Source organism: Alligator mississippiensis, chromosome 5 (assembly GCF_030867095.1).
Source record: "Alligator mississippiensis isolate rAllMis1 chromosome 5, rAllMis1, whole genome shotgun sequence".
In the NCBI taxonomy this organism is placed as follows: domain Eukaryota; kingdom Metazoa; phylum Chordata; order Crocodylia; family Alligatoridae; genus Alligator; species Alligator mississippiensis.
In genome coordinates, this window is record NC_081828.1 from 106,051,786 (window position 1) to 106,074,104 (window position 22,319).

The 22,319-nt window shown below is 45.5% G+C and overlaps 2 long non-coding RNA genes across 2 annotated transcripts in view; one reads left to right on the top strand and one right to left on the bottom strand.

Moving 5' to 3' along the window:
- LOC132250860 (uncharacterized) overlaps nt 1–16,616 on the bottom strand; it is a 29,577-nt gene extending 12,961 nt beyond the window's left edge. The window contains exons 1-2 of the long non-coding RNA XR_009462517.1: nt 16,496–16,616; nt 1,164–1,322 (exon numbers count right to left, since the gene is read on the bottom strand). This is a non-coding gene — a long non-coding RNA (uncharacterized LOC132250860). The remainder of the gene's footprint in view (nt 1–1,163; nt 1,323–16,495) is intronic.
- LOC132250859 (uncharacterized) overlaps nt 15,050–22,319 on the top strand; it is a 37,772-nt gene continuing 30,502 nt past the window's right edge. The window contains exon 1 of the long non-coding RNA XR_009462516.1: nt 15,050–15,137. This is a non-coding gene — a long non-coding RNA (uncharacterized LOC132250859). The remainder of the gene's footprint in view (nt 15,138–22,319) is intronic.

The window sequence follows — 22,319 nt, forward strand, 5'->3', positions numbered from 1 at the left end:
TTTCTGTGGTCAGCCAGGGAAGCCTCCTGGCCCCTTTCCCTCTTTTGCCTCGCTCGGGGATCGTCTTGCTTTGTGCCCGAAGGATCGTTTCCTTAAGGCACAGCCACCCTTCCTGGGCTCCCATCCCTTCAAAACTTCTACTCTGCAGTGTGTCCTTGACTAATCACCTGAGTTCATTGAGATCAGCTTTCCTAAAGTCTAGCACTTTCACCCTACTAGTTACCTTGCCCACTCAACGTCTTATGGTGAATTCTATTATTAGGTGATCACTGTCCCCCAGATGGCTACCGATCTGGAGGTCCCCTACCATGTTATCCCCCGTTGCCAATACCAGATCCAGTATGGCATTCCCCCTAGTGGGACCGTGTACCTCCTGTGTCAGGTGGAGGTCCTGTACACAGGTTAGAAACCTTTGTGAGCGGTGGGACTTTGCTGTCTATGACTCCCAGCAGATGTCCGGGTAGTTTAGGTCCCCCATGACTACCGCCTCTTTAGCTTTTATGGTCTCTGAGAGTTGCCTCAGGAGCCCCGAATCTTTTTCTTCCCCTTGATGTGGGGGTCTGTAGCAGACCCCTACCACCAAATCCCTTTCTCCTTGCCCCCCATGTAGCCTAACCCACAATACTTCTACTTCCTCATCTTTGGATTCTGTCTTGATGAGGGTTGATGTATATTGCTCACTGACATAGAGCACAACCCCTCCCCCTTTCTTCCCCACCCTGTCCTTTCTGTACAATCTATAGCCCTCAATATGTACTGCCCAGTCGTGGGATGAATCCCACCAGGTTTCTGTTAGCCCCACTAAGTCATAGGGGTTTAGTGCAAGCAGGAGCGCTACTTCATCCTGCTTGTTTCCCATGCTCCTAGCATTAGTATATAGGCACTTGAGCCCTGTGACTGGTGCCTTTGCTGCCCCCCCACTCCGAGTCCCAAGGGGCCCATTGTTTCTTACCTTCTCGTTTCTTACCTGTGCCGTAGTGCTGGCCTCCCCATGGCTTTCAGGTTCCCAATGCTCTCTTTCTTCAGGCTGGGCTGTCCTTGTGGGTGCCACATGGTTTGGTGGTCCACAGCTTCCCCCGCCCTCATATTCCCCTCCCCCCGACAAGCCTAGTTTAAAGCCCGCCGGAGGAGATCTGCCAACCTAGAAGAAAACACACTCTTACCTTTGGGGGACAGGTGAAGCCCATCCCAGCTGAGCATGTCCCTCGTTGTAATGTGCGGGTCGTTGTCCAGGAAGCTGAAGCCTGCCTCGAGACACCACTGCCGAAGCCGCCAGTTGGTTTCTCGGATACAGTTCTCATGCCGTCTTCCGCGTCCGTTCACTGGTAGGATGGAAGAGAATACCACCTGTGCATGGATGACCTCTACCTGACTCAAGAAGTCTATGGGCCAACGAGAGGCAAAGCACTGCTCGACCTGGAACTGGCTACTGGGGATGACATAGTCAGTGACCTAGTGATCGATGGGAAGCTGGGTGACAGTGACCACAAGCTGATCATCTTCACCATCTGCCAAAAAGCTGGCAAGTCAGTCAGCAACACGGAAGTCCTTGACTTCAGGAAAGCCAACTTTGACAAGCTCAGGAGGCTTGTCAGTGAGGCCCTAAGGGACAATGACCCAGGGAGAGGGGAGTTCAAGAAGAGTGGTTGCTCCTCAAGGGAGTGATCCTCAATGCACAAGCTAAGTCTATTCCATCTCGGAGGAAAGACAGCAAGAAGGCACAGCAGTCCCCCTGGCTCTCCAGGGACCTAGGAGACCTCCTGAGGCTAAAAAGAAAGGCCTACAAAGGATGGAGGATGGGAGTCACCTCCAAGGAGGATTATTCTGCACTGGTCCAGTCCTGCAGGGAGCATACCAGGAAAGCCAAGGCTGCAACTGAACTCCAACTAGCTTCGAGCATCAAGGACAATAAAAAGTCCTTTTTCAGATATGTGGGGAGCCGGAGGAAAAGCAGGGGCAACATTGGACCCCTGCTGAACCAGATGGAGCAACTGACAACTGACACCCAGGAAAAAAGCCAACCTATTAAATGGATACTATGTGTCGGTCTTTCATCAGTCCCATGGGACGTCCATGCCCGCTACAAGACAGGGAAGTCCGGGTGAGGGTGATCCCCTGCCCTCCATTAATTCTGACCTCGTGAAGGAACATCTTGAGAAGCTGGATACCTTCAAGTCAGCCAGCCCTGACAATCTTCACCCCAGGGTACTCAAGGAGCTGGCGAGCATCATAGCCTAGCCTCTAGTACGGATCTTTGAAAACTTTTGGTGCTCTGGTGTAGTGCCCGAAGACTGGAAGAAGGCCAATGTGGTGCCTATCTTCAAGAAAGGGAGGAAAGTGGATCCGGCTAACTATAGGCCCATTAGCCTGACTTCTATCCTGGGGAAGATCTTAGAAAAGTTTATTAAAGAGGCCATCCTTAATGGACTGGCCGACGCCAACATCTTAAGGGATAGCCAGCACGGGTTTGTTGCAGGTAGGTCTTGCTTGACCAATCTCATTTCCTTCTATGACCAGGTGACCTATCACCTGGACAAGGGAGAAGAGATTGATGTCATATATCTTGACTTCAGAAAAGCCTTTGATCTGGTATCCCATGATCACCTCATGGTGAAACTGGCCAATTGTCGCCTTGGGTCCACCACGATCCACTGGCTGGAAAATTGGCTCCGCAGTCAGACCCAGAGGGTAGTAATTGATGGAAGTCACTCATCATGGTGTCCTGTGACCAGTGGGGTCCCCCAAGGCTCTGTCCTTGGACCCATATTGTTCAACATCTTCATTAATGATGTGGACACTGGAGTCAGAAGTGGACTGGCCAAGTTCGCTGATGACACCAAACTTTGGGGCAAAGCATCCACACCGGAAGACAGGAGGGTGATCCAGGCTGACCTGGATAGGCTCAGCAAGTGCGCGGATGAGAATCTGATGGTGTTCAACGCCGATAAATGCAAGGTTCTCAACCTTGGGAAGAAAAACCGTCAGCATCCTTATAGGCTCAGCAGTGCTATGCTGGCTAGCACTATGGAAGAAAGAGACTTGGGGGTCATCATTGACCACAAAATGAACATGAACCTGCAATGTGATGCTGCGGCTAGTAAAGCGACCAAAATGCTGGCTTGCATCCATAGATGCTTCTCAAGCAAATTCCGGGACGTCATTCTCCCCTTGTACTCGGCCTTAGTGAGGCCGCAGCTGGAGTACTGCGTCCAGTTTTGGGCTCCACAATTCAAAAAGGATGTGGAGAAGCTTGAGAGAGTCCAGAGAAGAGCCACATGCATGATCAGAGGTCAGGGAAACAGACCCTACGATGACAGGCTGAGATCCTGGGGCTCTTTAGCCTGGAAAAGCGCAGGCTCAGGGGTGATCTGATGGCCACCTATAAGTTTATCAGGGGTGACCACCAGTATCTGGGGAACGTTTGTTCACCAGAGCACCCCAAGGGATGACGACTAGGTCGAACGGTCATAAACTACTACAAGACCATTTCAGGCTGGAAATAAGGAAGAATCTTTTTACTGTCCGAGCCCCCAAGGTCTGGAATAGCCTGCCACCGGAGGTGGTTCAAGCACCTACATTGAACACCTTCAAGATGAAACTGGATGCTTATCTTGCTGGGATCCTATGGCCCCAGCTGATTTCCTGCCCTTTGGGCAGGGGGCTGGACTCAATGATCTTTCGAGGTCCCTTCCAGCCCTAATGTCTATGAAATCTATGAACTATTTTTTGGTTGATTTTTTGGGAAATCATAGACAATGCTGGGTTTTCCAGTCATCATGGGCAATGCCATTTTTCATGGTTTCCACAAAATCCATGCAACAGTGATTTATGTAGGTCCTTACTTATGTATCTGCCACTGTCTTAAGACCCAGCTGCAAATGGTTCCCTAATAATGCAAATGGGTCTCTGATCATTTAGACTGGGGAGTCTATTGTGGCAGGGCACTTAGTGTGCCTGTCACCTTAAGGAGTCAGGCAAGCTGCAGATCAGGGGGTGTCTAACCTTTTTGAATGTGGGGCTGAATTATGAACTCTTTATCACCCAGTGGGCCGGCAAGCCATATTCATATTTTATCACCCCGCGGACCGTATGTTGGACAAGCCTGATCTACATGAGCATCACTCTGGGGGAGGAGAGATGGTGAGCAGTAGAAGTGCCCACCTGGTCTCTTCCATTCCAAACCACAGCCGTGTGTTCCCCTACAGCCAGGACCCCAAGGCAGGGCACGATTAGGCCCCCTGCTCTAAGCCACCAGACCTTGTTTCATCCTAGTTCCATCTTGCAGCAGCACACAGCCACTACCCCCAGCCTGCCTTTCTTCTCATCTCAACTTCCCCTGCTCTGTCCAACTGGGTCCACACTAACCATAATTAATTTGTACTCAGGCTGCAGGCACTGCTTGCCCACCAACTCCCACTTCCCTCCCAAGTATCTCTTAGCCCCTTGGCACCAGTAAAAATGTCTTCCATCAGCCAATCCCTGCTACTGGTTGCATTTGTGCAAGTTGGCCCCATGGGCTTTCCATGTGTGGGGTAGTGAGACCCACCATGGTCATGCCAGAGGCAGCCTTTAAACCAGTTACAGGAAAAGTGGGGGTGGGTGCTGGAGGCTGAGGCAGGCATCTCTGTCCATGGAGTACCCCCTTGGCCCTGCACTAGCCAGGAAGAGAGAAGGGGGGCTATATGGCCTGGGGTGTACATGAGAACGTGTGTGCATGTAGTGCCCATGACTTTGTGTGTATGGAGGCGGGTGTGCACGTGCACATATGTGCATGCATGTGTTTCTGAGTGCATGGGTGTGTCTGGTGGGCACTGGGTGCTGGGACCCAGCACAGGCCCCGGCCCAGGGAGGCCCCAGCACTGGCACCGGCCGGGGAATCTACTGGGTCCCTGCACCTCACTGGACTGTGCCGCCACTACCCCTGCAGCCCCAGGCAAAGTCCTGACCCCAGGGTGGCGGGGGCAGCAGGCTGCGGCTGTGCTCTCACCCGTGCACCTTGCTCTGTGCCCTCCAAGCTAGGCCAAGCACTGCCCCATGCCCAGCATGGCCCCCACTGGCCCCGTGAGCCAGGGGCTCCCCTCCTGCCCACCCGGGGGGCAGGTGCTGGGGCCAGTGGGGTGCTGAAAGTCCCAGGACAGGATGAGGGGGGCACGTCTGGCCAGCCCACCATCCACTCAGCCCAGCCATGCCCCAGCTCATCCTGTCAGGTGCAGGACTTTACCCAGGGCCCCAGGGGCAGCAGCAGCGGGGTGCAGGGACCCAGCAGACACCTGGCTGGTGCCACAGAGCCCTCAGGGTGGCAGCAGGACCCAGCTCATGTGACATGGGAGGTCATGCAAACTCTGCCCCATGGGGGTGAGCAGCTCCCCTTCCCTCTCCCACCTGCCTGTCCCAAAAGAGGGACCTCGGGCCTCAGAAAATGACTTGGAGGACCACATGTTGGACAAGCCTGCTCTAGAGCCATTGGCAAGTGGGATCAGGCCTGATCAGGGAGTCAGCTGACAGGGGTGGCTGATCGGGAGGGTGCCTGACTGGAGGAGGGCTGGGCTGAGACAGAACATAAGCCCAGACCATGAGAGCAAGACGGCAGTAACATCTGGGAGCTGGAGGAGCAGCACCACTCAGCCAGAAGACTACAGCTCCTGATGGCCTTCTGAAACAACTAGAGGTTTATGGTAGGAACTATGGGGGTGGAGGAGGTTCCTAGGGACCCAGTGTGGGTGTCCACATCCCTGATAGGGGCTGTGGGAATACTTGGTGAGAGTCTTGGGAGAAGCACTTAGAATCATAAAGCCTAGGAAGTGACCAGGTGGGCCCAGAGAGGGGATTTAAGCAGATGAGATCAAGCTCAAGGCCTGCGTGAACCCAGAGAGTGGAGCTGGCATGATCTTGGTAGGGCTATGAACCCTGTAGAGGAAAGCGGAGATACTTGAAGGGGTCCAAGAGGCTGGACCCATGAACGAGGGGGATGACAGCCAGTATAATGATTCCAAAGACCTCGACTGGCCCATGCTGGGGCCAAGGCCTGGTGGGGAGGGGCTGAAGGGTGTGTATCCACCAAAAGAGGTGGCCAGGTCTGGAATGCCTAGGGCCACTACAGGGGAAGGTGAGGGTGGGGCACCAGAAGGCCTCAGCCCTCACTACCTTGTGAGTTACCCCATGGAGGGGGAAGTCTAGGGGAGCACACCCTGACAGAAAAGTGCTGGGCAAGGAGGAGTGGGTGAACTACGAGGGTCCATAGGCCTGAGCAGAGTTGCAAGGCCTGGACAGAGTGAGTGGCTTGAGCCAAGTTACAGTCCAATGAGGGGCCTAACTTAGGGTGCAACTAGGCATGACAACTAGGATGCCATCTGCGTGGCATAGAACACAGTATAGGGAAGGCACAGAGCTGTGTGATTGACCCAGAAGGCAAAGGCCACAAGTCAAGGTTCATCCTAGTAAGATCAGAGCATCCTCCCACCAGCTGCATATTTCTATTAACAAAAAGGCACGGAGGAAGAGGGCAGGGTGGACTGCCCTTAGAACAGGATGGCATTTTTTTTGGGGGGGGGATGCCCTGGTACCACCTTGTTACAGCTATATGTGATGCTACTCAGATTGTTCTCTTACATGTGTAACAGCTGCTGCCAGATTTGCAGCAGGGCTCAGGATCCCTGCAAAGGCAGAGTGGGAAATTTTGCAGAAAGTTGTTGCTTGCAAGAACACATTCATGTTTTTGATTGGCTTCTGAGGCAGGAGAGGGGAGGAAACTCAGCCCCAAGGACTCAACCAGGCTCAGACAAGGGAAGGAGACCTTGGACCACAATGCTCGGGGAGGAACCACCCTGCAGCCTGCCTGTGAAGTGAACCTGCCCTTAATGATGGGGAGAAGATAACCTGGTACCCTTTTTCCCTCTGTGAGGCAGAGGGATGCGTGTGGAGGAAAAAGGGTGATAAGGTAGACTTAGCGCAGGGTGTTGATCTGGGAAGGCTCTGGGAAGATTTAACTGAGAACCAGCCTGGGGCCAGGTGGGTAATAAACCCAGGGTTGTTTCAGTTATCAGCACAAGGGCCCATGTCTGGGAACTGAAGAAAGGTGCTTTTGGGGAGGGGGTACAGTCTGTGTTTCTTTGCAGATACCACAGACAGCTGGAGCAGGGGGGAGCTTCACTTCCCCATTCAGGCTCTAGCAGAGAGCACCACTTTCTGAAGCAGCAGCACCAGCCATGGTTATTGTGTTGCCAGCGTGAAGAAGAGCTGATGTTTGTCTTAACCCTGTGTGCTCCTGCTGAAATTCACTGGAGTCTCAAGGTTTAAGCTGGGGAGCTGTACTGAGAGTATCTGTGATTCAATTTGTAAAGAGTGTTTTAGTTCATTGATACCTGCCTTTGACAGTTAGATTGTTGATATCCTGTTCTGCCATTAACCTCATTCATATATTGACTGTTTTGTAAATAGTAAACTGTGTAAATAGTTAAACTGTTTGTACTCCAGTGTGTGGGGAAACCACAAGAAAGCTCTCCACAGAGAGGTGGTCCTAGCCTTTGGAGCTGATCGGATGACCAAGACTGTTTGACACCCCAGGACCCTGAATCTGGACGTGGCCATGGGTAGCACCATAGTTAGGGTTACACATGCTTTTGGCTACAGCAACTGACATGCCTTAACCATGCTAGCCCAAGTAGCCTCCAGACTCAGGCAAGTGTTTGTCATTGACCTAACAGCCCCTCTCCAAATGGGGCTTCCTAATGTTTTCTCTTGTGCAATCACAAAGAAACAAACCCTATCCCTAGACTATACAATCAGTGCTAAATTGTTTGCATCTTAAAGCATTTACTAGTTCATGCTCAACAACTCATGAACTCCTTTTGATTATACCTATGGATGCCTTAATTCAGAATTTTATGAGAATGGTTTAGTTTTTAAGGTATTTCTTTTTTTGAATAGTGACAAAATAGAATAAAATTGCTCCTGGCTAGGCCATTTAATTGCACAGTACAAATGCAATGTATTATAACCTCAATATTCTTCCAGTGCATGAGGAATCAATTTTTCCCTTTCTAGTTCTAAATCAGAAACAGAACTAGAAATTGTCCCCTCCTGCTGATCCCAAATTTCTTATTTATTCATTTTAAAACAATTACTGCAACAATAGAGGCAATCTCCAATAATCTTTTATTGGGTTCACTTGCTAATCCACTGTAGCATGGAAATAGTTTATGAGAAAAATTGGGGTCAGATGTTTTCAAAATACTCTTCCAGAAAAACTAGCAAAAACCCTTGAATTATTTATTGCTGATTTATTAAAATAAAATATTCTTCTTTTGCAGAGCAATTGTTAGATGCAGCACAATCTTCCAACTGCACCAGGAAATGTTGCTTTGTCCCACTTTTTACATTCTCCAGCTTGAACAGTGAACAAAAACATTCATTAAGTAAGATTTGTGCCTTGTCCAGCTCAGGCTTCAGCAATCAGAACTTGTTCGTGTTTCAAGATGCCACAGTTTGCTCAGATCACTTCTACCAACACAGTAGGAAGTTCACAATGTACTGGGATTTAAAGATGCAAAATTACTTTATGGGTAATTTTATTCTGCTTATATAATAAAATACTCTATTTATAAATCGGCTTACATATTGGGAAACCTCTGTATTTCTCTTCCCTCATTTTTATCTTTACCTATAAACAGTGACATTTATTTCTTACAGATTCAGTTGCTCCCAGCTCTATACTGCTGTGGAAGACAGGGGGAAGAGAGGGTAAATGGGGTCTTGCTCTCACCATGTGCATGTGCCCATATGTCAAATAGAAGCCTATTTCTTTATTTGCTCCCAAGGAACACAAGTGTTAGAGGAGCCAAGAGCCACTCCTAATATAATAATTATCTAGTTGCTTCTTTCCAAGGAATGATCCAGTGACCCTCCAGAAATACAATTTAAGAGCTTTGTCCAATGAAAGACTTAGGCTTTTCAGTGCCTGGCTTTTAGGCCTCTGGCCTCCATGCCTAGGCTTCTTGTATCAGTGTATGGGACAGTTAGATGCATTACGATCCAAAACAATGATCTCATAGAACAGGGATTTGCATCCGGTGAGACAGAGGAGGGGTGTGTTAGAAATCCCATCCTTCCTCAGAATTTAGACATCTTGTTCGGGTTTGTGACAGAAGTCTCCATTCACTTGGCATCCAGGGCATGGATTCTTCTTCAGTGGGTAGTGTCTATATCTGTTCTTTTAAAGAACGGAGCAGGATTCACTTTTTTTACTTTAAAATGGTGATGGCCATCTCCACCTTTTATGTGATAGCTTAATGAGTAGTGCAGGAGTAAGAGACATAGGTTTAATTTCCAGCTTAGCTTAAAGAGGTGCAAACTCTACTCTTCCCCTTTCAAGGATCCTAACTACTGGGATAGGATTAATATGGACAAGGTTACCCTAGTACCCTGTTATTGAAGTTGTATTATCATGAAAAACAAAAAATCAAATGGATTAATGAAGCCAAGGAAAACATAAGGGGAGCTTTACTCTTTAGGACAGGGGTGGGCATGCAGGCTGGATGCAACCCTCCAAGCCATTCTATCTGGCCTGCGGGGCCCTTAAAACATTTAGAAAATTAATGTTTATCTGCCCCTGGCTATCTGTCATGTGGCCCTCAATGGCTTTCCAAAACTCAGTAAGCGGCCTTCTGCCCAAAATAATTGCCTGCCCCTGCTCTAGGTTAATAATAAGGACATTAATCTAGAAGGAGAAACTAGGGTCTCAGTCCCTGCCCCTGGACTGGTTTTGTATTTTATTCAATAACTGTTAAATACAAAATACAAAAATTGTCCTGGGATTCATGGTTAAATGAGTGCTAGCCATACAGCTATTCTGACTGGCACAGTTCTAGGCATATACCCAGAAAGAACTGAGAGAATCCAACTATGAATCTATGAAACTGGAGCTGTCTGGGAAGGTCAGAAGTCAAACTGAAGCACATAATGAGTTCAAGCATCATCAGGGTTAGCTAAACTGGAGTATGTATACAAGAAGGAACAGGGGTGGGGTGGGGTGAAGTTTTCCAGATTACAGGTTTGAATTTGTTCCTCAGTTCTGCCTAAATAGTTTCTTGGATCTAGGCATAAGTCTGTCAAGTTAAAAAAAGACTGGAACCAAGATAAGTAATGGATTGTTTGCCTAGAGAGGTTGTGGAATTTCAGTCATTGAAGGTTTTTTAAGAGCAAGTTAGACAAATGTGTTAGCAATTGTTCAAGGTATTATTAATCCAGCCTTGTGGTTGTCTAAGAGATCACTCAGAGACCTTCCTGCTCTATGTTCTGTGATTCTCTCAGGTTCTAAATGAGCTGTCTGACTGAGGCTTCTGAATTAGGGGTTGATTTTATTTTTCAAGAGTTCTGAGCTACCCAATAGCTAGATGTAGCTAAACAATGAAAGTGTTGAAGCCTTGCAGTTGTTAATTTGTTTGTGGCTACAAAATCATGGGGCTGATATATGTATACATAATTTTGTGTTCAACATTCAAAGTCTGTGGGGCTTAATCCACAGTCAACCACATTAATGCAAAACTGCCATAGACACCACACTCAGTTATAGAAAGTATGTTTTCAAAAGTTAACCCAGTCAGAAAAATGACCCATGAGTGATCTACAGTCTCTTTATGATTAGCTATAATAGCAGAGAAGCTGCACAATCACATTGCAATAGCAAAATATGTCTGAAGGCTCTGAACACAGCTAAATTCCTCCAGTTTATTCTGCAGGGAAGCCTTCAAACCATTTTCCAAAGTTCTTAACAAGTTCTTCAAAGCTGTGTAACATTAATTTCTGACTAGGCACTTTCTTAAGGGACTTTTCTAGAAAACAAATAGTGTCAATCAATTCATTCAAGGAGAAAAACATATAGAGATTTCCACTCTGTAGATGTCCCTGAAGCAACAAAAGCTTTATTTCAGAGCAGATGGAAGCAAACAGGTGTTATGTTTTTCTCATGGAACTGACACGTGTCCAAACATTTGTAGCTTGTCTCAGGGCAGCCAACACTAAAATATTCTAGGGATAATAGGGTCTAGAAAAATAAAAATCCAAACCTTGTTTCCGTATGGTTTTATGATGGTCAAGATGCTTTCCAGCTGGTGAAGGGGAGTGCAGAGGGGCACAAAAAACCTAAGAAGCAACTTTAATCAGTTGATGAAAGGCATCATACTGTAGTGTTCCCAAGGATTGGTGGAGTCTGAACCAGGAGGCCCCTTCCACCCCTCCAGGTAAATTAATCCTAGACTTATTAATACAATGCCAGGTCCCTATTTTATAAAGTAATCTTTATAATCTGAAGTAGGTTTAATGTTTATAGATGTAGTGCCTTTCTCATTAGGGTAGGGGTGGGCAATTATTTCAGGTGGAGGGCTGCTTACTGAGTTTTGGCAAGCTGTTGAGGGCTGCATGGGTAGCCCCACCCCCTGCTAGGTGCTCCACCCCTGGTTGCCATCTTGGGACTAGAAGTCCCACCCCCTAACCCCTGACCTTTGCCACCAGCAGTCCTTCCCCTTGTCTCTGGAGATACTACTTTCAGCAAAGGATTTTGCCATCTCAGAACCAGAAAAATACCAAATTATATTCTAAAAATCAAGCATCTACAATGTTCATTACTTTGATTTCAAAAAATATTTTGGTCCTGATTTACATTTGTTTGTGTAGTGTACACAGAGGTGATCGCACAATATCTTAAAATTAAGCTGGGGCATGTAGAGTGGGGGGCATGTAGAGTGGGTATAGGTTTGTCCGGAGCTATGAGTGTGTGGTATGTGGGGTGGGGGGGGGATGGATACGTGTGCGCGGTGTAGTTGTGGGGTGAGGGAGCATATGGGTATGTGTGTGGTTATGTGGGGTGTTGGTGGGTAGGGATTTTGTGGGGGTTTCTGTGGGGGGAGGGTATCTGGGGTGTGTGAGGGTGTGTAGGGGTGGGGGTCTGCATGTATGGTAGTGCAAGGGGGGTATGGGTGTATGATGGGATGTGCATGTGGGACTGGCCCTATGAATACCCACACACACTGTGCCTCCCTCACTATACACACTCTTTCTCTCTCTCTTTAGCTCTCCTGGCTCCAGGGTACTGGTGCAGCCACGTGTTCCCACGTTCCGGCAATGCAGCCTGGGGCCATGTGGTGCTGGTCAGGCTTGCAGGGAAGCAGTGAAAGCCAGGGCAGGCAGAGATTTACATTTGGGGGGGATGAGGGTGGGAGGGGGTGGAAGGTGGGGCTGGGCTGGACTGGCCTTTTTCCTCAGTCCTGCCAGCTTCCCCTGGGTCCTACTGCCTTGGCTCCTGTCATCTTTGACAGGCAGCCAGGAGCAGATAAATATTCATTTTCTAAACATTTTAGGTGCCCCACAGGCTGGATAGAATGTCCTGGCTGGCCAGATCTGGCCCACAGGCCATATTTTGCCTGTCTCTGCATTAGGGTGACCATTTGTCTCATTTCCACTGTAACAGTCTTGTTTTAAACCTGTGTCCCAGGCATCCCATTGGGTTATTCAAATCTTTATCCTATTTTTAGAAACGTCCCTGCTAAAAATAAATGGATGTCCAGGACAGGTGTGCTCCCCCCTCCCCTTTTTATTTATCAGTGACTCCATGGAACTGAGAGCTTAAAAACAAAAGAGAATTCTGGAGAGCAGGGGGAAGGAGGCCCATCCAATTTTAAGATTCAAGAAATAGGGAAACCTTAATTGATAGTTTTGAAATCTCAGTTTTTTCAGCCAGATATTCAGTTGGTGCAGCAGGCATAACTTCACTTATTTAAATGGAGTTATGCCAGCTGAACATTTGAGCTGTTTGTGCTTAGCCATTCAACATGTATTCTACAGGTTGAGGTAATATAAACCCTCAGTTCCTGGATCACCATGCAAAGTAAATGACCCATTTGAAAGGGTAACAAAATAGTTGGTATTTCCAGATTTAAACATCTAAGAATCATGAACAAACTTCTAAATCACATAATTTAAATATATTATCATTTTAAATAATCATTTGAAGGCATTTTCATTTGTCTGCTGCTTGACTGAGCCTGAAGGTCCAGGTTTCAAATGTTCCCTCACAATGTTAAGGCTAGAAACATTATTTTCCCCCTCATAGGCCACAAACAGGAGTTAATTTCTATCTGTGGAAATTTTCCATGGCTAGAAATGTTTCTGAGAGGGAGGAGGTGGGAGGAGGGACTGGGAGAAGGTAATCAGCACCTGTTCCCTATCCCTTCCCCAGACTTGGACCCTTGGTCTTGGGAAGGTCAGGGGAGCATTTTCCAATGTCTCAGTTCCTTGTGGTCCCCTGGAGGAGTCAAGCAGTAAGGAAGTACACAGACAGTCATTCCCCTGGGACAAGCTCTCCTTGGAGAGACCTCTACCATGTTGGAAATTAAGTTATTTTTCTCCTGGAACCACTTTTGCTGTTCCAAGAGAAACTGTGAGAACTCTGCTACACTCCTGGGTTCTTTTTAACCAGGGGAACTGTGATGCTTCCTGTAGAAATGTAATGTCCATATGTGGCCATAGTCTCATGATTCTGAGCTGTTGAATGTAAAACAACTGCTGCTAAAATTGTGACAAAAACCATAACATTTGATACTACAGTTTCATATTAATTTAATCCTTTGTTTCTTGATTCAAGGTTTTGCACAACAAAGCAATGACACTGCCATAACATTCCTACTGATAGATTTGTATTGAAGGATTTCTTTGTAGTTCAGCTCCTGTAGTTTAATCAGGATCAGGAGACCCTTTAATCTCTCCAAATCAATTTGGAGAGATTTGGAAAGATTCAGCAATTTGGACATAGAAACAGCTTTAAATGTTTTTTCTATGTATCTCAAGGTACCAGGCGGCTCATGAACACTACAGTGCTGGGGCACATGGAGCATCTCATAGGAGTGTGGGGGGCTCCCCAGCGCACTTGGCAGCAGACCTGGAAGTGGACACAGAAACACTTCCAGCCCACTTCTGGGTCTGCCGTGGAGTGCACTGCCCCCCCCCCCCGCCCTCTGGCTTGGTGACTGGTGCCTCCTGGGTTTGGGGGGACACCTGGGGTCCCCCTGCAGGCAATTGCTGAGCCCAGCATGCAGCCCCCCCCCCCCCCCCGCACACCTCTGGGATGCTCCATCTACCCCAGCATCACAGCATTCGTAAGCCGTACCTGCTATCTCAAGGTATGTAGAAAAAACATTTAAAGCTGTGTCTATGGTCAAATCACTGATTCTGTGAATCAGCATTGAATCTTCAGATTCGGCCAAAATGAATCAGGGACAGTTATTACACAAATTGCCAATTGCTCAAATCACGAGTAAGACCTTATAAAGGCGGATAAGGCAAAATGCCATGTTTATTAATTACATGATTTAGACATCGAGGTTTGGACACACCATTCATACAAACACACAAATTATGATGTACATCATTACACACAGACATACAGAAAACAACCATTCTATCTGTACACATAAAACAGATATAGTTGCCAGCAATAGTTGCTCACTGTCAGCACAGAGTGGCCAAATTCAGCTTATTGAGTAGATGATGATATTAGAAGATAGCAGCTGAAGAAAGGTCTTGGAGACAGCAGCTTGAAGAGGGGTGAACAGATGCATCTGTGCTCTGACTAAACAGCAGTAGAGAGACTCACCTAACCTGGCATTTTAAAGTCTTTTTTTATAGGGATTGCCATCTTTTGTTTCAGTGCTTTGGGGTTTTTCTATACCCAGCTTCTGTTGTTGCAGGATGTGTGCCTTTCTCCTCCTTGTTATCCCGTGTTGTGTCTTGGCCTCAAAGGGATTCTTCAGCCATTTATTAATTAGTTTACTGACTAGTAACTTACTGTCTCAGGGCACTTAGATGCCCTGCTCCTAAAGAGGGGAAACTGCTAGAGAAAGAGCCCTAGCAGTGAGTAAGGAGCCCAGCTGTTGGTTGCCAGGGCAACTGGAGCCAGCAAGTAATCACATGTGCCAGTGGTCAGCTGACTGAAAGGGGCAGGGCCTGGCTCCCTTATAAATTCTAGGAGCTGAGGCCAGAGGCAGTTCCTTGTCAGCAGCCCAGGAGGAAGGAGCTCTCTGCTGTGGGAGAGAAGAGAAGCCTGATGAAGGAGAAGCATCTGATATGCTGTGGGATGAAGAACCCTGGTAGGCTTGAGCGTGATTATAGCCTAGGGGCTTGTGTTTGTGTTGTTGTTTATCGCCTGTGGTTTGGGTGAGGCTATTAGGGGATGGAGGAGGCCTCATAGGGGACTCACAGTAGTGTGGGGACCCCAATGCCAGTGAGGGTGCAGCATACAGGGTACATAGACCCCAGCCCCAGAGAGAGGGTGTGGAGACAGGGCTCAGAGAGAGGGCCACATTACTGAGGAGCCCCAGAGAAGGGGGCGTTGCTAAGAAGCCCCAGTGCGGGCATGGTGAGCCCCAGACAGGGGAGTAGCATTGTAGAAGAGCCCCAAGAGAGGGCGGCTTTACAGAGAAGGCCCCCATGAGGGAGAGGGCGGCTTTACAGAGAAGGCCCCCATAGAAAAGGGGTAGTGAAGAGCCCCAGGAGAGGGGGCACCATTGTGGAGAAGTACCAGAGAGAGGGCGCAGAGAGAGACTGGGCTGAGGAGAGCCTGAGCACCAGAAAGAAGGTGTAAACCCAAACCAAACAACGTCTAGTCCAGCTGTGAAGCTTGGGGCGTGGTGAAAGAAGTGGTTGGAGCCACGCATCGCCCGTAAGGTTAGGGTGCCCTGAAGCACCCATTTGCAGGACAGTACCCACGAGGGGTCTGGGAGTCCATGAGGCCAGAGGTTACAGCGAACTGTGTCCAAGAAGACGTAAGGCAGCCTCCCTAATATATTGGAACATCAAAGACATGGTGGGTGAGAATCTGAGGGTGCCCTTGGGCCAACTTGGCGTGGGAAGGGGGCCTTGAGGAGGTCATGGCCCTCCTGTAAGACCCTGCCATGACGCTTACATTTTACACCTTGTTGCTTATATAAACAGTTAAATCTTTTTCTCCCATCTTTATGACATTCTCTCACCATTTACCCTTTTACACAGACTCACACATAAAGGCTATGCAGAGTTCATTTACTTCAAGCAGAAGGATACAAAATGGACTTTTCAAGTTGCTTACAGGACAAGACTAACATGGTTACATTTTACAATTATTACACTCTATATTAACATCAGCTATATTCAGTTTTTGCTACACAGTGATCTGAATCAACTAATCAAATCACTGCCCCTGATTTGGGCTGTATCTGAATTGAATATAGCCCATTTCACACACCCCTAGTGAAAGCTGAGAAAGGTTTTATTATTGAAGGACAGCACACCAATTGGTCTGATTAATAGTCAATCCAAATTAGTGAAGCTTGTCCTTGACTGGTAGAGACACCATACTTTATTTACACTCCCCATGATCTCTGAGGGACAAGTCTCCCAACTCCTCAACACTTGTATTTATATTTTTATAACACTTCCCCTCTCCCCCGCATCTTGTGCCCACTCTTACCTCTGTCTCCCTCTCTCTCTCTCTCTCTGTGTCTCTCTCTCTCTCTCTCTGTCTGTTGAGATGTTCATCTTTGTTTTGTTTCCCAAGTTCACAGATCTGCACTTTTCTTAGAAGGGTCTAACTTTTCCAATCATAAGTGCTGTTTTCATATTCCCTTCAATATCTTTTTGCTCATTAGTGCTGGTTTTGGTTTTTTTTCTTTCTTCCTGGGTCATGCAGTGGTCAGGAGGCCCCTTTCTCCCATACTGTTTTTGGCACCATAACTTATTATAGCTTAGCAGAAATATGGTCTACCACAACCAGAATTCCAACACTTACCTGTTTTTAATTTCCTGTCATAATGTAGGGCCCTGGTATGCCATATTTTTTGTAAATCAGTTAAACTCTTGGTGCTTCAGTTGTCTATTAGTAAAATACTTCCTTTCCCCAACCCTCTCTTGTATCTTTAGATTGCAAATTCTCCAATGTAGAAAGCATGGAGGTACAGTATCTAGCATAATAGAACTCTTGAGATTGGAGGCACTATTATAATGTAGAAAATAATAGTGCTTTCTTACTAATATTTTGGATATGGGTGACAATCAAGCTTAGACTTATGACCCTGCAACACTTTTATATTGTTGTTTTCACTTGATCAGAGTGATCAAGGCTGTATTTTCTCAAGATTTTTCTTCCTAGATTGGAAGAAATATGGATTTTCCAAACAGTGTTAAAAATTTAACCATTTTTAGAGAATGAAATTCTGTTGAAATATAATGCTTTGTGGAATCTTATTGATTCAATTTCTAAAGAAAAAGAGACAAACATTCTGACAGTGTTGAAACTTCTTGTTTTGACTCTTTGGAGCTGAAACTTTTTTTTTTTTTTCTTTCAAAATAAAGTTTAAATGACTTGTATTATACACACATCTTATGGACACATATATACACAATTTATATATTTAAAAAACCTAGAATCATGACACAGTTTCAGTTTTGCCTTAATACAATGATGACACCAAAAAAAAAAATTTTTTTTAAAAAAATTTTAAAACTTTGTTTTAAATTTTCCCTCTAGTTAACTGCTAATTATTAGAATTCTGTCTCTAGTTAAATGCTAATTATTAAAAGGATGCTTGGCAATATAAGCTTCAATACATATTGCAAAAAGTTGAAACTGTGATTATCCCAGGGAACTAGAATTAAAAAGGCTTCTACTTTCCAGTATAAAGAAAAAACAAACAAACCCTATTGGAGGTATTTTTATATTTTTCTGCCAATATCAATTTGTTTAATCATGTCTTTTTGTAAAAGCTGCTGATCTGATGGAGCAGTGGCAATAGCATCACTAGCAGATATGCAAGCACTTTGCTAAAAAAAGATTTTAATGCTGTAACTTGTGTTAAAGTGCTTTTTTTGAATCTGAGCCTGAAGTCATGTAATGGTTTAAAACAATGCTTTGAAAATTGTCAACCAGCCAGAACTTATTTCTGTGTTCCTTACTCAGTTGCTGAGGTGGCATAGTTAGAATGTATTGTGAGAGATCTTTTGATGCAGTTTGTCCTATGCAATGCAGGAATAGCTGTAATCTCAGTGTACTCAGATGTCACCTGCACAAATTTGAGCCTGATTTTCAGCCAAACTAAGCTTTATTCTGTACATGCAGATGAATGTCCCACAAGCTTATAGGAACTCTCATATTGGATCGGACCTCTAGTCTATTTAGGTTAGTATTCTTTCTCTGACAGTTGCCAATATCAGATGGAAGATTCAAAAGGGAAGCTTCAAGGACCAGTAGCCAGATATGCAATAATCTGATAATAGTAATGTCCAATTCTAAACTATAATAGATTCTTTAATTGTGAAGCACAGTACGTTTCTCTCCTCCTAATGATTTTTGTTTGCATTGTTGTCTAAAGATTTGAATGTGCATTAGCTATATTAATATTTAATACTTTTTTTGGAATCTTGCTATTTTTGTTCCTGTTTCAATGAGTATTTGGTACTTATTGACTATACTTATGTAAAAAATGTAAAGATTTCCCTTCATCAATTTTCAGTTTCATTGAATGTTGCCTTTTTCTTCTTGTGAGAGTGAGAAAGCAGACTCTTCCAATCAACTTCCTCTAGATTGGTTATTACTTGTATATAATTCTGTGTCTGGAAAGATTTTTCCTTGAAAATTCTGCTGTGAAATTCTTTGACCTAGATTTTAGCCAGGAACAGAATTGTCAGTGTTGAAAAAACACACACACACAAACACAAAATGGTTCTCAGCGTCCAAAATACAAGAGAACATGCTAAATACCTCATGAAAGAGACTCTCTTTTGAAATTACCCTTTCAGTATTGCAAACTAAGTAAGTTTGGGGAAATGTTTTTGAATTATAAAGACATGCATGGATGTTCTTATGGCTGATTCTAATTGCTAATCCAAGTCCTGATTGCTACTTTAAGTTCCAAACTATTTTTGTACTTCAGTACTGAGGAATTAGAGGAAGTGTTGGGATAGTCTGCTTGTAGGGGGAAAAAATGACAAACGATGCAAAAAAAAAAAAGTTGTTTTTTTGTTTGTTTTTTTTTGTGGAGAGATGCATTTAGGTGGTGTTTCTGTTCCATTCCAGGCACAAAGAGCCAACACTCTGAAAAGATCCCTTTATTACCATTCTTATGTACGGCAGGCAGCCTGCCAAATTCTGCTTTCAATAATGAATGCAAATCCAAAGAAATTTAGTTGATTTTTCTTGGAATTACTCTGCCAGTGAGAGCACAATTTGACACCAGGTATTATTTTAAAGGTTTTATAAAAAAATTCAACTTTTTTTCCTAGCTTGATGATAATTTATTCCACATAATTTTTCTTAGATTTTTAACCAATGTAAAAGTTATTCCAAAGCAAACTTACTGCTGACCCTGCTAGTAGGAGTGAAGGATATTAACATTATTGATGACATCACATTAATTTTATTTATAAGAACCATTTTCTAATGACCAATAACTTTTAAATCCATTGGAAGCTTGAAGTTAATTTTCCACTTAATCGATTTTGCAGACTTTTAGTCTAAAAAACATTTCCTTTAGTCTTCAACATAAGGAATACGTTCATTTTCATGCAAGTTCATATTTTCTATCAGGCTTGCTACAACAATATCTTTGAAACAGGTTTGTTTCTGATTTTTGTCCGTCTCTGTATAACTGGCAAAATAACTGTTTTTAACAGGGTTTTCTGCAGTACAAAAACACAGCAGATGGTGAGGGTCATCATCACATATAAAACAATAGTTACTTTTCTCCAGTTAAAAATAAACTAGAAGCTTTCCTAACTTGCTAGGGGCCTAGGACAGTATTATTCAGTTTTAGATTGGAACAAAAACAAGTCAAGTGACTCCCTCAGCATTGCCTGACTAGACATGCTGCTGACACTGGGTATGAGCTCAACCCTATCCCTGCTTACCTCTTCAGTGTGTTTGCCTGTGGTTCAGTAAATGTGCTAGCACTAATCCCACATCTTCCTCACATTTCATCCCTGCTTTCTGTAAGGCCTTGTTACACGTTTCACTTTTAGCTGCTCAAAAGTTGATGAGTGTTAGTGCTACTTTGAGCTTGAAGCAATCACACCTTAAGGCTAAAACTTTATCTGACTGCTCTGCTGTGACTTGCCTGTAAAATCTGGTGAGCAGGGACCTGATGAGGAGCTCCAGCTGTGAGTTGCCAGTACAGGGCTGGTGAGCTAGGAGCGGCTTCTATCCATGCTTTAGGTGGCAAGATGTGAGATATAGGTTGGGGGAAGAGAGGTGGGAACATGAAGCTAGGAGGTGGAAAGCTAATAGGATGGGAGCGGGTAATGACATTCAAGGTGGAAAATAAATGGGGTTGGAAAAAGGATGGTGAAATAAAGTAAGTCAGTCACTGAAGGATAAAATAAAAAGAACTAAGAAAACCTTAATAAGCAATAAAAAAGAACTAAATTAAACAAGGTCTTATGTTTTAATAAGTTGGTCTTTGGGATTGGAGTATGGGGGGTAGCCAGGAGATGGGAGTGGTGAGGGAAGGCACTTCTTCGGAAGCTACCAACCCTGCCCCAGAAGGGAAGCTCCAGCTCATGGGGACCTGATCTAGCCCCCTACCTTGTTCCCTCTGTTGACTTAACAAGCAAGAACAATGCTCAGGATCAGAAATATCAGGTTTATTCGACCAGTGGGATGTGCAGTTTCAAAGTGTCCATTCTTCTGACTGTTTTGGGTGGGGGGTTTCTCCTCAGAATTCACAATGAGGGTGGTGCTGGGTTACTGGAAACCCATAATATTTCAGATTGCTTCCTGGAATCTTATGTCCAATTGAATGCAGGGCTGTTTCTGTATATCATTGTGTTGATGGGTCTGTTGTTTCCACTTTTTGTCACTATCATTCTCTCTCACACGCACACACAGTTTCCAGTCACTCGGGGACCAACCCACTTTTCATATAGTCACAATTGACATTATAATGGGGTTACAACATGTCTTGACAAGCAAGGGGAGAAGCAGGTTACAGCATAACTAAATGGAATCTTGACATTACAAAATGAGGCTTGATATTACTTTGGTTAACCATGAAAACAGGCCTGAAGTATACAAAACTGGTGTAAAAATAGCAAAAAAATTGAATAAAAACAATATAAGAGAGCAATATTAGCAACTCATAACCTAAAAGAGATGTGCATAATATTACACACACTCTAACACATTGCAATGCGCAGACTCATTTCCTTAGCTTAACTCACAAAAGATTTGTCCTAGACCTTATTTCATATAAGGAGGTTTGGGGGGGGGGGGTGTGGTAGAGGGGGAAAAGAGAAAGATAGAAATGGATGGGGAAAGGCAAGGAAGTATCGGGTCTTTCTGATACAGAGTTCTGGGTTTAGAGGACCCCAGCTAGATGCCTATCTAACCTCCTCTTGAAGACCCCCAGGGTAGGGGAGAGCACCACCTCCCTTGGGAGCCCATTCCAGACCTTGGCTACTCTGACTGTGAAGAAGTTCTTCCTAATGTCTAGTCTAAATCTGCTCTCTGCTAGCTTATGGCCATTATTTCTTGTAACCCCCAGGGGCGCCTTTGTGAGTAAAGCCTCACCAAATCCCTTCTGTGCCTCCATGATGAACTTCTAGGCAGACACAAGGTTGCCTCTCCTCCTTCTCTTGTGGAGGCTGAAGAGGTCCAGGTGCCCTAGTCTCTCCTCATAGGGCTTGGCCTGCAAGCCCTTAACCATACAAGTGGCCCTTCTCTGGACCCTCTCCAGGTTATCCACATCCCTCTTGAAGCGCGGTGCCCAAAATTGCATGCAGTATTCCAACTGCGGTCTGACCAGCGCCCAATAGAAGGGAATTATCACCTCCTTGGTTCTGTTCGTCATGTATCTGCTGATGCACAATAAAGTGCCATTAGCTTTTCTGATGACTTCGTCACACTGACGACTCATGTTCATCTTGGAGTCCACCAGAACTCCAAGATCCCTTTCCGCTTCCGTGCCACCAAGCAGGTCATTTCCTAGGCAGTAGGTATGCTGGACATTTTTCCTCCCTAGGTGCAGCACTTTGCATTTCTCCTTGTTGAATTGCATTCTGTTGTTTTCTGCCCATTTGTCCAACCTGTCCAGGTCTGCTTGTAGCTGTTCCCTGCCCTCTGGCGTGTCCACTTCTCCCCACAGTTTTGTGTCATCCACAATCTTGGACACGGTACACTTCACTCCCTCATCCAAGTCGCTGATGAAGACATTGAAGAGTATCGGTCCAAGGACCGAGCCCTGCGGGACCCCACTGCCTACACCCTTCCAGGTCGATACCGACCCATCCACTATGACTCTCTGGGT